We start from the raw sequence: 15,572 nt of genomic DNA, 5'->3' as shown, positions 1-15,572 counted from the left end.
GTGAAATGATATGAAATATTATAAAGGATAAAACGAGGTGCTCTATCTATAATGAGAAGGTTTTTAACTTGTCTGTGAAAATAACAAACAACTTTTGTCTTAAAAATTTTTTGACATTTTTTACAGATTGTGAGATGTGATGTGATGTGATGAGATTATTTATTTATTTATTTATTTATTTTATGGCGTTTCCTTTTTAACTCTAAAGATGTTTGCCTATTTCGACATTACTCTAAAATGCAATTTAGGACTTCGAAAGCTAAAAGGGAAAGAAAACAATTAAGTCAATAAAGTACACATTCCTTTCCTAATGGCTTTTCATCAAAATATTCCTGTAATTAGTAAAAACTATGAGGAAGCTGATACTTCCTCGTTTCACTTTGATACTTTTCATTAGAAATACGTAAAAGCATAATCACTTTTATCAGTGGTGTGACCTTAAACTTATAATTATAGAAGCACTATACTTCCGAATCCTTATCATTTAAATAAGTAAGTACGTTTTAAGAGTAAACAAGCGGATCATATATATCTTTTCGACATAACAAAATTGAGATCCGGTTTATGGTACTTTTAGTTGAATATTAAAGCGGCAAAATTATAGAAATTTTTGGAGAACAATTTCAAAACGGTGGATGTGGAAAGAAAAATCGACTACGGGAATATTTTAACAAAATGAAAAAGTAAATTTTCTCTCCGATCCTCTTATTTTGCGACGCGATTTATCAAAAGCCGTAATAACTCCTTTGAATGGCGCCACATGTAGGTAATATGCCTGTGCCGCGAGCAAACGTATCGCAAAGAACTCTTAGTTACTGATGAGCGAGGCATTTTTTTAAGACTGCAGAACGTGCATGACCTCGTCTTGTATATAGTATTATATCGCGCTTGCGAGATATTTGAGTTCAAGTGCAATAAATGTTTACTTATATTTAGCGCTGTTTAGCAAACGCGAATAATGATGATGATAAAAAGTTTACTCGCCTTTTCAAATTGTGCCAGGTCTTTGCTCTTTCCAACCGAGAAGAAAGTAATATAGCTGGACGGAAAAATCTCTATTTGCAACTCCGCAGATCTTTATGGATGTCTACAGACGTCCTGGGATCCCATAACGGCAAATTTGAATTTGAATTGAAAACCTTCAAACTTTGTACTAATACAAACAAAACATTACCCAAACATTACCAAAAAAGTTGTACTCCACTGTATATTTGTGGAAAATAATTTCTTGCACTTTCTTCTGTTTTAAAACTAAGAGCAGTCAGAGCTGGCACAACTATTCGATTTGAAATTTACATTCTTTTTAAAGACCTGGAAAAAATCGCCTCTATCTGTATGCTTGTACGTCTGCTGTTCTCCATGGATCTCCACTGATCTTCATAAATCTTTACAATATGTCCATGTATCTATCCCTCTCAATTCCACCTGAACCATATGTTCACGAAAGTTTTCATATGTTTTTGTATTCATTACGATTTGTGGTTCCCAAAGTGATTCAGGTGGATCTCCACGAGTTAGCGTAACAAAAAATACATTTATAAGGAATATGGCAGAAACGTATGTATAGAGATGCCCTGGGATCTCGAAAACAAACGTTTTGTCAATTTATTGACCTGAAGTTATTCTAGTCATACTAGTAAGGCACCAATTGAAAAAACCTGACTTAAATTTTTGTACAAATACATACAAAACATTAACCCAAAATTGGCAGTTATACTTCACTGTATGTTTGTGGAAAGTAATTTCTTGCATATCTTAGATCTGTTTTAAAAGCAAAGAAATCAGAGTTTGTGCGATTTTAAATTTATATATTTTTTAAAGACTTGAAAGAGGGCTTTAAAATCCTAATAAATTACGTCTCTGTCTCCACCGGTCTACCGGACATGCATGGCATGATCTTACTTTCCCACTGATCTTTATGAATCTGCACGATATCTTTCATCCGTTTTCGTATTTATTTAGATAATTTTTTTGCCAAAAAGTTGTTAAAATCCAAACAACCTAGGTAACTCCATCCGCTTGGTAAAATCTGCATCTCCGTGGACTCTTAGGGCCGTGGACGGTTAAATTTAGTAGGTAGTAGTCCGTTTTCCCGTACCTTTTCTTTTGTATGAAGTCATCTGCTTGCTCCGACAATCATTTCATTTAAGCGCTCCCGTTGCCCAAAACTTCGTTGCGATATTATCTCAGGGGAACGTATCAAAGAGTTAAACCACCCGTTTCGGGCATTCAGATGAAATACCCTTTAACGATAGTAAATGGTAAAGTATCCAATTGTTTGTATCAACGTTTATATGGGAATTCTGCTACGAATAATGTTAATTTAAAATGAGATAAGAAATGACATACATATAGGACAGACGGAAAAATAATATTACATTAATATCCATATAAGTTATAGGTTTTTACTTTACTTTAATAACTTATTTATTCAAAAAACTATTCACTCATCGTCACCAGTTGTGATCGGCTTAACCTATAATGACGTCACTTGGCGGTAAGTGAATCTTGAGGTTTGCGATTTTAAAATTATATTGCTTGTGATAAGAATATAAAATATTATATATAATAACCATCTTAAAATCACAGAATTTTTTTGCCATATCTACTTTGGTGCCGTTGCACCAGAAATATTTGAATTTGATTATATATATATATATATATATATATATATATATATATATATATATATATATATATATATATATATATATATATATATATATATATATATATATATACAGCAAGAATTAACAAAAACATCGTCGAATGAAGGTATCAATAACCAATAATGAGTAAAAAACTATTGATTGAATATTTAAAAGCTCCGCTCCAACTTTATATTTTTTTTCCATCCCTAACGAGGGCGTTAAGTGCTGAAAATGTCTTAAATTTTCTAATATCCGAAGGCGTTCTTAATTATACCTACCCCGTAAAATACATTTCCCTTGCATCTTCCTTTAATTAGAAATTTAAAATGGATCGCATCTCACCTTGCTCCAACCTAACTATTTCGTCTGATAAATTATAGTAGGTACGAAAACCAATCCTGCAACCGACCAACCGTGGTTCTTTCAGCCGAATAAATATGATCCAATTAGTCTATAAATTAGAGGGAGACCGGCGCCAGATTTGAAAGGGACATTTTTGTTTACCTACAGGCAGAGGGCTCAGGCTTGTTGGAGTTACGAGCCGGCGAAAAATACTACTCAGTTTGATCAGTTTAACTAAATTAACTCGTTTAATCGTCGGAGAATTTAAAGAAGAATAAATGAAACGATACGCAATAGTATCAGATCAAAATAGAACAATTGTGATTTTCAAAATAATAATGAGTTTTCTGTTTGGCAATTGGATAAGGTGGATACGATTTTTCTTATGTATTCTGTACCTTCTAAGTATCGTATTTTTATAGAACCAACTGTCTTGCCTCCAATTGCGTCCAATAGTAGGTTAAACCAATGCTAACTTTAAAACAGACGTTGGTTGTTTTACCATCATTTATTTTGTAATTAAAGAAACGATTCATTCAGATTATCATTACAAACTGAAATGATCACCGATTTATGTAAAACGAGGAACATAAATTTCTGCGTGTCAAAAGAACTGTTGTATTATTAGAAGAATGTTTTTTTTTCAGAGCCTCCCCTACCTTACAAACTTAATATTACCTGGTTACTAATAATCTGAGGAGTGGAGAATATAAATACATACATGGTTGGCTATTCTCAAGCTTTATGGCGCGTTTAATATTATTTTCGCGTATATCATGGATCAAGTACATTTGGATATTGGTGAAGTGAGTTAATTTGAAATTTATTTAGAGCTCTCTCAATTTTTGCTCGTCACTATCAAAAATTGTCAAGAATGTGGTAGCATTGAAGTTGGAGATAAGCAACTTTTAAAATAGACTACATCGTACAGCTTTCCAAAGTTTTTCTCATTGGTTTGTTGGTGAACGCCGGTTAAGTTTGTTGCAAAGTACCGCTTTACATGTCCGAGTTGTTCAAAGTTAGCTAAAATGTTATTTTCCCTTGAATTTACCATCAAAGGAAGAATATTTATTGCACCAATTGGTCACGCACCTATCAAAACCACCCAATTTCCACTTTTTGCTCTGCATCGATGTACGGAAAAACTTTACCACTTTAAATTACGTTTCTTATTTGAGTTTTGTACGATTTGCCTATATTACATACGTGCAGTAGTTTTATTCTTCGAGGTGTATTCCATGCGATTTTAGAATAGAACTCAAGCTATTACGGATATCGAGAAGTAAAAAAGAGAGTTGCTAAAACCGATTCCCAAGAGTTACATAAAACTAATCAAACTTTCTCCTGATTGGTTAACTTGAGCGTGAACCTGGATACCCAACTCCACTCATAAGTCGTTTAGTGTGTGCTAGTGTGCTCATTTAGCCTTTGCTCGCTCCTTGTGATAATCTTTTTTGGCGATGAAATAAGTTTACTACGTTTTTTTTTTCAATTTTGGTTCGTCTATAATTAATCTGGAATAAAGATTATATGAACCATGGTCATTTTGTGTGTACTAGAACATAAAAACCGCATGTTTGCGGCTAGCAATGCTAGTAAGTGTCAGATATCAGTTGTACGACTATTCCGAAAGATTCACATTATTTTATGGTATGGTTCTGAAAGACTTTTCAATCGTTGTCATTTCCTCACTTCGTCAAAAATATGTTTTGCCGTACTTCGAATATCCGAAATCTGCTTATTGATTGTTCCAATGACGAAAATTGTGATTTCTGATATTCGTTAGGTTTAGTTAGTTTCACATTAATGAAAATGATCGAATAGGTACTTACAAGTATCGTGGGCGTGTACCCTCTCCTTATTAATAGTTCCTCAACGAATCCCTCTTAATTAACGAGGTCTCCGGATCCATCGAACTAAAAAGGAAAACAACACGGATCACTGCAGATGATCACATTTTGAACTTATACTGTGCCAGAATCTATTAAACAATCACACAACACAACCGCACAATGAGTTATTTACGCGTGTCGCGTGATTTTTTTTTTAAAGTCGCCCAAATCCTTCATTTAAGCGAAGGCGCTTTATCCTTGTTTGACAAAAAAAAATTGTTATATGCAATAAGTCATCCGTCCTTTCGCTAAGTACGTAAGCATGGCGCTCGATCACTGATCCGAGAGGAGGGCATTTCTATGGAACCGGCCGCGTTCGGGTATGTTCGGGACGGTCCGCCCGTAAATTCTCTCGCTCGGTCCTAACGTGCAGTAAAAACAATAGTGTAAAGCTGTTCGAAAAGAGAAAGGGAATGATGTTTCCTAGAACGGTTATGGAATATAAAAATAACAGGGGAAATAATTCATCGGTTTGTGTACCATATTATGTGAACTTAATAGTTGATTGTAATTATGAAAGATGTTTAAATAATAAATAAACGTTTATTCGAGTCGTTTGTTTATTAAACGCTTGATGAACTGGATAAGTTTGAGTTGTCTTGTGCACCCGTGAAGTTTATTTAGGTACCTGCTTCAAGAAAGGTGTGTCCTATTTAACTCTATCTAGTATGGAAGTTTAGAAACTACTCTATTGGAACATGAGAAGGTTATAATCATTAGAGGATGTGCAAAAATAATACTTAAAGTTCGGTAACAAAGCTAGGGTGATAAATTTTGCAGGTACTAAGTGTACAAGAAAAAGGCAAAGGTTAGTTGTTTAACCATTTCTCCATACTCGTTTAGACTGCTATTCGGCCAGAAGATACCCGGATAGCATCGATAAAGGTGGCAATGATTTCAAAAAGATAAATTAGAAAATCTTGTGTCATTAGAACTAGTTTTAGGGTTAGATATCATTTTTTGTAAAAATAATTCGGATATGTATTAATTATTAAATACCATCTCCCATGCCGCGCCAAGTCTATCTAGATAGTCTGCCTATATGATGAACACTAATTACGACCATCAGAGATCGGAATTTTTTTAGGCGAGGATCGCATTGCTGTATTGGATTGTATTGCTTCAAATTACTTATTCTGAGTTAATTGAGATTCGGAACAGAGATCTATGCGATATTGATGTGATTGTGAAAATTTGAATAAAGAATACTCGGACAATCTATATTTGGACTACTACTTGATTACCGAAAAACAAGAACAAGAAGATTTAATGTGATTCTGTCAAATTCGTTTGGATATCTACCAATGTGAATGCGGCAAAGCAGTAGTAGTAGTTAGACAGAGCGTATATATAAATGTTATTTCTGTAGTAAGATATGTCTGGATCCAATAATCGAGCATCGTAATTGAGCATTGATCTCGTAACCAGTTGTGGGATACCAATCAATCTTTCAAGTCTGTAGATTTTTCCAAACTTTCTATAAAACAGACAGACTAGAGGAGAAAGAGAATGGATCCAAAGGTCTGAATGTAGTGCCTTGGTTACAAGGACAGGAATAGGAATAGAATGATGTCACAACGAGTAACGAGCAACCACAAGCAATCAACATTATAAAAGAGGCAGCAAAAACATTTTTTGTATATTTATTGGGGCGCTGATATTTTACTAATGGCATAAAATGTTGTATTCAAAATGTATATAATTTTTTTTTTTTAATTGTATTCGTATACAAAATTTGAGGTATATAATCAGGACATACCTCGATGAACTATCCTAAATCCAAGCTCTTGTATTGTTATTTATGAAAACGCCATACGCCAGAAATAACCCAAGTTTAAACCATAAATGATATAATGATGATATGATGTTTTGCCAGATCACGGCTATCTTGATTTTTGATATGTTAGCACGCTGGTTAGAACACTGGGCGTGGTCGACTACTACACAAGTATAGAGTAGGCCGTTTATTTTGGGACACTACCTTTCTCGGAAAATATGGGGATGGAACCAAAAGTTAAATACAAAAGTTAATTGATGTATTACAAACCTATAATTTATTTTTATTTTGTATATACAACTTTCTTATTTTAAACGGAACACCTGGCATATTATTTCATTTTTGAATTCTATACAAAATTCTAGACATATTTTGTGTATAATGTCCTATAGCTAAGTCTAACCGTTTTTGACATTTTTAATTTTTTATGCGAAAAATGACGTTTGCAAGACGTAAAAAAAACATCTGCCAATTTACGCATATTTAATATAGGCTACGCGAAAAATAAGATTAAAAATGAAATTAAAAAAACTGCCAAAAAAGTTTCTTTTTTAATGGAAACTACCTATTTGTATAATCTTGTCATATTTAGCATAAAAATTAATAATAATTATTTTTACTTTCTGAAATGTTTCCTTTTATATATCTATCACAAATAATTTACAATATAAGTTCAGTTAGTGTAAGGTAGCTGTGACGACGATCCTGCTGTCAAATTAAATTTCGTCGTTCCCCTTTAAACACTTCATTTTCAACAAAGAGATGGATAATATTTATAAGCTCTAAGTAGCGTTGGGAGTTTCAATTCTGATCAAAAAATATTGGACCAATTATTCTGAACCTCCAAATGGCCCACCATACTTTGACAGAAGTTCCACCTGATCTTATAACTTACATATGTTTTTTATTATTCTTGTTGCTTCAGTAATAAGTATTTTTCCGATTAAAAATTTTAGTGGAGGATGTAAATATGGAGTCATCTGTTCAAATAATACTAAGAAATATGTTTTCTGAAATATGTCTTGCTCTAATTTCTACACTGGAGAGAATTTTTAGGACTTCTATTTCTTTATTTGAATGCACGTTCGAAGCGTTCTTCTTTTGACATATAGATCTAGCATTTCGGTTTGAATCTTCAGGGGTCCCTGCAAAAAGCAACAAAATATTAAGCTGCTCTTCATCTTTCAAAATATTACGGCGTCTATTTTTTTCCTTCTTCAAGGTTCCATATATTATAAGGTGTAGGTAAATTCTGTCCAAGATCTGGCGCCCCTTTAATGGAAATTTTGTTATATAATCTCTAAGAGCCAGGCTCCGGTTTTTATTGTTCCATATGTAACTTTCTAACATATCAATCTTTTCCTCTGTGGTAAACATGATACGCAAGCAAGCGAATAAGTTAAATTTATAAACGGTAAATAATTTATCTCTCTGTCAATTATGACAGTATTCAACAACAAAACACGCGACTAAGAGGACAGCGTTCTAGCACTTGTTTTGTTTAAACACCGCCTTACACTACATTTGTGATAAACGAATGTTTAAAAGAAATTATTTGAAAAAGTAAACTTATTAGACAACCTTATATAAAATTGCCTGAATTTTTAATGAAAAGATTTTAAAAATAGGTAAATTCCATTAAAAAAAAAGTTTTTGGGCGGTTTTTTTTTTCATTTAATTCAATATGTATTGAAATTTCTTATGGAATCCGTTATTCGAGTCCTTTGTCTACAACGAAACTTATTCAAGTGAAACAATAAATGTTTCCGAATGAAGGAATAGGCAGATATTTTACGTCTTGCAAATGTCACTTTTCGCCTAAAAAATTAAAAAGGTCAAAAATGTTGAGACTTGGGGATAGGACCATTATACACAAAATACGTATAAAATTTTGTGTAGAATTCAAAACTGAAGTAGTATACCAGATGTTCTATTTAAAATAAGAAAGTTGATATTCGCCTATGAAAAATGAAACACCCTGTATATACAACATTAAAATAAATTAAAGGTTAACTTAAGATTAACTTTTGACTCCATCCCCTATAGTTTCTGAGATATAGTATCGTCCCAAGATAAACGGCCCACCCTATACTAGAGAAGGTGATTCCAGTTCATTTCCTAACGGGCACCATTATTGACGCACGATTAAGAGTATTGGGAACTCCATTTATTCAGAGCAATCCAATTTTTCCTAGAGTATAGAATATAAAAGGTACTTTCACTTTGAAAGATTGAAAATTAAAATTTTCCTAAATGGGACGTTTTTCCAAATTCGACCTATGTGCAACACATAGGAGGAAACGGAGTGATCACGTGCTCATAAAATGTAAATTTCCGTATTTATCTTTCACCAGGTTAATAACGCGTTCGTTGTATCGCATATTTTTGGCTCATGGTCCGTATCCATATAATTTATTCGATTTAAGTACCAATTTTAAAATGTGTAGTTTTATTCCTCTATGTAAATTCGTTTTACAGTTAGCAACACCATGGCTCAGTGCAATTACGGGCCTTCTTTATTAATTTATTCGGTCGTAATTAGGCGATAAATTTCTTTTTCAACCTTTCGTAACTATATACAGGCCCCAATTAACTTCGAAATGATATGTAATTATTCGCCATAAAGGAGCTAGAATATAATATGTATAAAAGTGTGTGTCCGAAATTTTGAAGCCGAGTATGATGACGAGAATAGCCGTACAAAAATATCGGCTGAATCACCATTTCATAAAAAAATGCTTTATGATCTACACACGGTTTAGCTATTGATTATTTCTTTTACATATTTATTATTATATTACTTGATAAAGGTTCGGTAACTGATAACGGATTATAATATTAAAGAATCGGTTTGAGCTTCTTATGTTATAAAATTCGAACTTTGAAAGAATTTATTTATCTTATCGGCAGCAGTGTGGAACGCTTTGTCAGAATATTTAACGTGGCTCTACAATATAGATATCACATCTTCCCAGAAGTACCACGTAATCGCTGAGTAAATTATGCTATCGCATGGAGAAATTCTTCGACGTTTTAGGCGGAGAAGCAATAATTTCTGTGAATGATACGTCTACAAGGTTTTGTACAAATACGAAACGTGTAGTATTTAGTACGTCTAAGAGAAATCTTATCAAAAATATTAATACCGTTTTCTAGCGTTTCTTCTAATGGCCCACATGTTTGATTTAATAAGCTTCACTTTATTTCAGTCTTTCCATGATGTCCCCACCCATAAAACCATATAATAGTATTGACTAACTGCTAACTGTACGTTTCTTGCTATTTCTTTATGTTTTGTTTATATAATTTTCATCTCAGTTTTTGTGTTTGTTCATTTAGTGTCTTAGTCAAATGGTGGTGATGGTGAATCTACTTTTTTTTAATCCCTACTCTAAAATACCCCATTAAGCCCATCAAACACTCAGTACTTTGTTTACGGGCTTTGGAGCGATCAGAGGTTTTCGATTCTGATCGTCACGTCACACATCACCCAGTCGCATGTCATAGGATAAGTATGTATACATATTATAGTTGATAAACTTCTCAAGGCGCTCCTATATCTATAGATTATATATAACATTTGAATGAAACTGATTATAACAAACCTAAGAAAATATATTGCTTTAAAAAATGTGTGTAGCGTAGTATAGGGTGTAGATTTGATTTTGGTTAGCCATTGAATAGCGACAAATGTTTTTCTGTTAGTTTTTCGAACAGGGTGATGGCTTCAAAGATTTTTTAGCTAAGCTTTAAACTTGCAACAGTGCGATCAAGATGTTAGGATTCATATTTGGGAATTCTAGTGAGTTTACGAGCGATTAGGTACTAAAGACACTCTACTTTAGTTATGGTAGATGTAAGCTGCAGTGTGGAGTTTTTATTATATGGCAGCGTATTTTCAATAAATAAAAGGAATTTTTTAAAATATCAAGCTTTTAAGTGTGATCTTCTCTTAAAAGCTATTCAATATAAAGGCATTAATTAATCCTAGGAACTATGAGTCAGTTCATTTTTTATTTAACTTATGTAGATCTCTTATAGACTGCCCTGAAATGTTATCGCAGATCAGTTTTCACGTCCCTTGGCATACGGTCAGAACATCTCCAATATTCTACCTTTCAACTCCCTCCTCAAACTTCTTGGTCAGAAGTCCACTCTTTAAAGCAATGAACATTTTTAATTGTATTTGTAGTGCTAAAGATATCAACGATCTAACTTTGGCATTAAAAGATAGATTTTTACGTTTCACGTGATTTTTGCAGATTCGGTTTTGAGTTTTGTTTAACTATACTTAGTATACTTGGTAACTATACTTAAAGTTGGATATTATATCTGTTAGACAGTACAGATTATTATTATTCAGAGAATTGGTTGACATGTTGACATCCGATCAATAAATCAGAATTATTATAAATTGACACACACAACGTTCCTTAGATCGTGCTACAAAGACTTAGGAAAGTATAGCTTGATGATGGAGTAACAATCATGTCACACAAAAACTCCGTTGACATTATTTTTCGACTCTCAAATATTCAATCCGATCAAGTGACAAATCAAACACGTAGCTAAAGTTATAAGTTTATCGTGCCTGCTTTCGTCTGTTCCTTTTGCTGTATCACTGTTGTTAAGTTTTCCGCGAACTTGCGGAGGTGTAATCCAATTACATCCTCTAATCAGGCAAAATTAGAATTTGCGTGATTACTACGGCTTACGACCGGGTACTTTTAAAGCCGCGAGCGTCGCGGAGAAAACTCCAAAAGAGACAATGAGTAATATTAAAGACTTTCCAGACCCTAAAACCAGAAAGAAACGAAATTTCCGGCAGCCCCTTAACTAATGCGGGATTTAAAAGTAGAAGTCGCAGAAATTTGTCCGTTGCACATTCGCCATTTAATAAGTAGGTAAAAGGAGGAGAGTTGCGCCACCAAAATTAGTAAATAAAAATGATAGAAATATTGAACTATAACCTTTGCATTGTGTAGAAGCGGAAATATTACTTTCTTCTCTAGAAAATTGTTTCGCACAGCACACATTGAAGTCAGTTCTCCTCCTTCTTCATTTTCCTCATAACCTCATAACCGCTTCTTCAGATTCTGATGACATGGAGGTCCTCCATTGCTTATTTGTTTGAACTGGAGGGGATACACGTACTATCGGAGAAAAGGAAAACAACAAGGAAGCGTTGAAAAAGAAACTGGGGTAGTTTAAAGAATGTTGGTAGGTTACATTGTTGTTTCAAAATATCAAATAGGTTAGTATATGATTATTTATTGCAACGATTCATTTTACAAGCATCACAAAAGTAGGGCCACTCTTCTAATGGGATTTGCTGCAAATCTAAACTTAAATAAAAATTTGTGCATACTCCAGAAGAAAAACCAATATCGAAACAAATGGCATTAAACGCCTTTTTAGAGGGAAAATATAAGATGGCTATTTCCAAACATTTGGTAGAGTATGTAGAAAAAGTACCAATATCAGGAAGGCACAGGAAATGAAGATTTTGGATTTATAGAAGAATGAGAAGAATATTTCAAAGAGATCCGTGATTGTGAGGCCGTAAGGTAATTGCTGAAATTCCTGATCAGCAAGTTAATGTGAGGACTGTTCAATGACAATTAGTTCAGATAGCGGACGTCCGGTAGAGATACCATTGATTTTTCAAAGAGTTTTTATGTATTTTTCTACTCCCTTCTGTAACGTACACTGATCTAACGTGCGGAAAGTGCCATTTTGCCACGTCAATGTCGTTTATCACTGATCCGAGTTACTTCGGACATTTCCGGGATGTTACCGCACGGGTTTGGGAACAACCGGATGTTTTCGGAGATATTACCGCACGGCTTGAATTTTGACGTTTGTCAATTCGTATTGTTTTGGAAAAATGTACCCAGAAATTAACGTTTTTAGAAAAAGTATAAGATGCAACACGTTTGGTAAACTTTTTAAGTCACTCGTTTATTATAAAGACTCGCGTATAGCCAAATAAACTCGTGACTCAAATGCCGTCTACTACATTTTTTCCATAATATATATACTATTAAATGAAACAAAATGTAAGTAGCACTACTTTTGTTGCGCCAATAAAATGTATTCAAATAAGGTATTACATATTTGACACTTTCATTTTACCTATAACACTAGTCCACTAAGACTCTTCAAACCACATGGTTATTGATTTCCACAGTCATTTGTTTAATTTCCAATTTTTAAATAATTTCACTTTATCATTAAAGTTGCTTCACTTTTTTCCTATAGTGTAGGCGAAGAGCGTTAAATAATGGTTGGGATTGCTAACAATAGTATATTATTCAACAAGTGCGGTAAACGGCATTTGAGGTATCAGTTTATTTGGCACGAGCGGAGCGAATGTCTAATAAACTCACGTGGTAAAGTGACACTTCTCGTACGCTAGATCGGCGTAAATTAGGTATTTTACAGAAGGAAGTAGAAAATAGTATATTATGCAACAAATGCGGTAAACGGCATCTAACTCACGAGTTTATTTGACACTAGCGGAGAGTAGCGGAGCGAGTGTTTAATAAACGAGTGACTTAAAAGTTTACCGAACGTGTTGCATACTATACTTTTTCTGCGACCGTTAGTTTTTGGGTACATTTTCGAAAAACAACACGAATACATTCAAGGTGTTGGAAATATATCCGAAAACATCCGTCTGCTCCCAAACCCGTGAGGTAAAATCCCGGAAATGTCCGAAGTGGCTCGGATTCGTGGGAAACGAAACTGACGTGGTAAAGCGACGCTTCCCGCGCTAGATCGGTGTGTAGTTAGGCATTTTACAGACGGGAGTAGAAAAATATCTTAATTGAATAAGTTTGTCTAATTTGATCGACATAAGGGAGCCGACATATTTTGGATTTTATACCTATTTATCCGCGTCTCATTTGCATTTTGCCCTAAGTAAGTTTGCTTGCAAATATGCGTTATTTCCTGACTTCTTTAAATTGATGTTCCACATTTTTGCTTGTCCGCTTGTGGCACGTCATGTTGCGGTTTATAAAACAAGTCATAAAACCTAGAATAGGGGATGGCCAAGAACTCGTTTCTTTAGCAATAAATACTAAAATCGGTTTCACGTTTTATTCGTTTTTGCTAGGCTTTCGCGAAATGCTTGTTAATTCTTCATTTTGAAATTAATTTTTGTTAACTAATTGTTGGATGTCTTTAGGTCCGCTATGTTGGTGCTAATTTTTCTCGAGATGTTTCTTTTATAAAGCAAGTATTAAGGTGCCTGAAATTAGTTAGGTGAAATTGCTATTCGTAGAAGTGCGGTATAGCTCAATGACGAAAATTTTCTAGTAAATACTGTAAATCTGATTAAAATGTACACTTGAGGCTCACAACTTAACTCTACTATATTCTAAGTCGTACAACAGGAACCAAATAGAGTACTGGGACGCCCTCTCTAGTCATCAATTTTGTCACCAAGAAGTCCTTCGACATGACATTTCAGAATTGCGAAATTCCTAGTTCTATCAAAAACTCGCTGGTGGTGTTTCTAAGAAATCTGCGGCAATGATCACGCGATCTCGTTTAAAGGTTGGTCAAGCACGCGATGTGTAGATGATCGCTCGAATGGCCTTTATTCCGCCATTGTCCTCCGAGCATTACTCATATATCTTAGTGGCGGTGCGACACCGCGTCAGTTAGATTGAGCCGATGTTAACATTGTTGCGTTACATTGGTAATACTTGTAGTATACAGGGTTAGCTTTTTTCTCTTTCTAAGATTGGTTTCAGTCGGTAAAAACAATTACCAAATTATTACGAAACTTTTGTTTCGTTTCCAATACATTCAATAGATCGTAACCATACCAATTTTTATTTAATGATCTTTACAAGTTGCGAAAATTTCTACAAAAAAACGCCATCAGTTCAATTACTTTTTTTTTATCTCCACTTTAAGGTATAGAAATCGTGGTTAGAATATTGATATCTAATTTTGGGACACTGTGTATTCCGACATAGCACCCACGTTGGTCCTGCTAATACGACTCCTTAACTACGTCAGCACAATTAAGATACGACTTAAAATTCGTGTAGTTAATTATGACGCTTACAGTTTGGATGAAAGTTGATTAATTACACGAGTTGATTGCTGGATGATACGAATTGTAGTCCATGTTTTGACCTTATTATGCAATTTTTATAGGTAGAACATTCTCAGTTACAATTGCATTACAAAAATATTATAGAGAATTTTCAAAAATGATAGGACTGATATAACTGAGTAACTAGTTCACCTATGCATTGCAATCACGCCTAATGTCGTTCTTGAACTCAAATGACTTACCAGTTCAATTAGCTCTTAGTTAACCAGCGATTTGCAACACTTTTTGATGACGGGTTCGTAGTATCGTGTTTTGAATGTGGGAATTGTTTTTAGCAATAGTGTGTTTTATAATCATAAGGAGGTGCAGCATGTGTGGGTAATTGGAGTTGCAATAATAACGAGCATTTGAAATTTCAATACCAGACAAGATAATCTCATTTTTCTCCTGAAGAAATATAAAGAAACTCTAAAGTGCAGGAAAACGTAAAACATAACAAATAAACGGAAAATCTGGAATAAAATTCCTATGGAGTGTAACACTACTGCAAGGCTAATTCATCGGGATGTAAAAATAGTAGATAACAAATATGTTCATATTTGTTATCTACTATTTATATAAAAATAAAGAAAGAAACCGGCCGATGAAAAGTGTTTCATATTGCAAAAGTACGGGGTTGCCTAAAAATGTACAGTTAAATAGAAGAACTTATCTTTAAAGTATGATATACTAATATTTGCAGTTGCAAGTTTAATAGGAAAAGAAACTGGTCGTAACTGGCGTGTTTAAATAGGAAACACCTATTTCTGAATTGGATAGAACAAAATCGAATTACA

General features: G+C 33.9%; 2 protein-coding genes across 5 annotated transcripts in view; one reads left to right on the top strand and one right to left on the bottom strand.

Moving 5' to 3' along the window:
• The window catches only part of LOC132699910 (protein winged eye), a 118,403-nt gene extending 113,256 nt beyond the window's left edge, over window positions 1–5,147 (bottom strand). For all 4 annotated transcript variants that reach the window (XM_060666892.1, XM_060666894.1, XM_060666893.1 and 1 more), the window contains exon 1: window positions 4,826–5,147. The gene's annotated coding sequence lies outside the window, so the exon portion shown is untranslated. The remainder of the gene's footprint in view (window positions 1–4,825) is intronic.
• The window catches only part of LOC132699917 (uncharacterized), an 85,931-nt gene that overhangs the window by 10,463 nt on the left and 59,896 nt on the right, over window positions 1–15,572 (top strand). The window lies entirely within an intron of this gene.

This window comes from Cylas formicarius, unplaced genomic scaffold (genome assembly GCF_029955315.1).
Source record: "Cylas formicarius isolate icCylForm1 unplaced genomic scaffold, icCylForm1.1 PGA_scaffold_3__17_contigs__length_32017465, whole genome shotgun sequence".
In the NCBI taxonomy this organism is placed as follows: domain Eukaryota; kingdom Metazoa; phylum Arthropoda; class Insecta; order Coleoptera; family Brentidae; genus Cylas; species Cylas formicarius.
The sequence above is the reverse complement of the archived record's forward strand: the minus strand, read 5'-3'. Positions and strand labels throughout refer to the sequence as shown.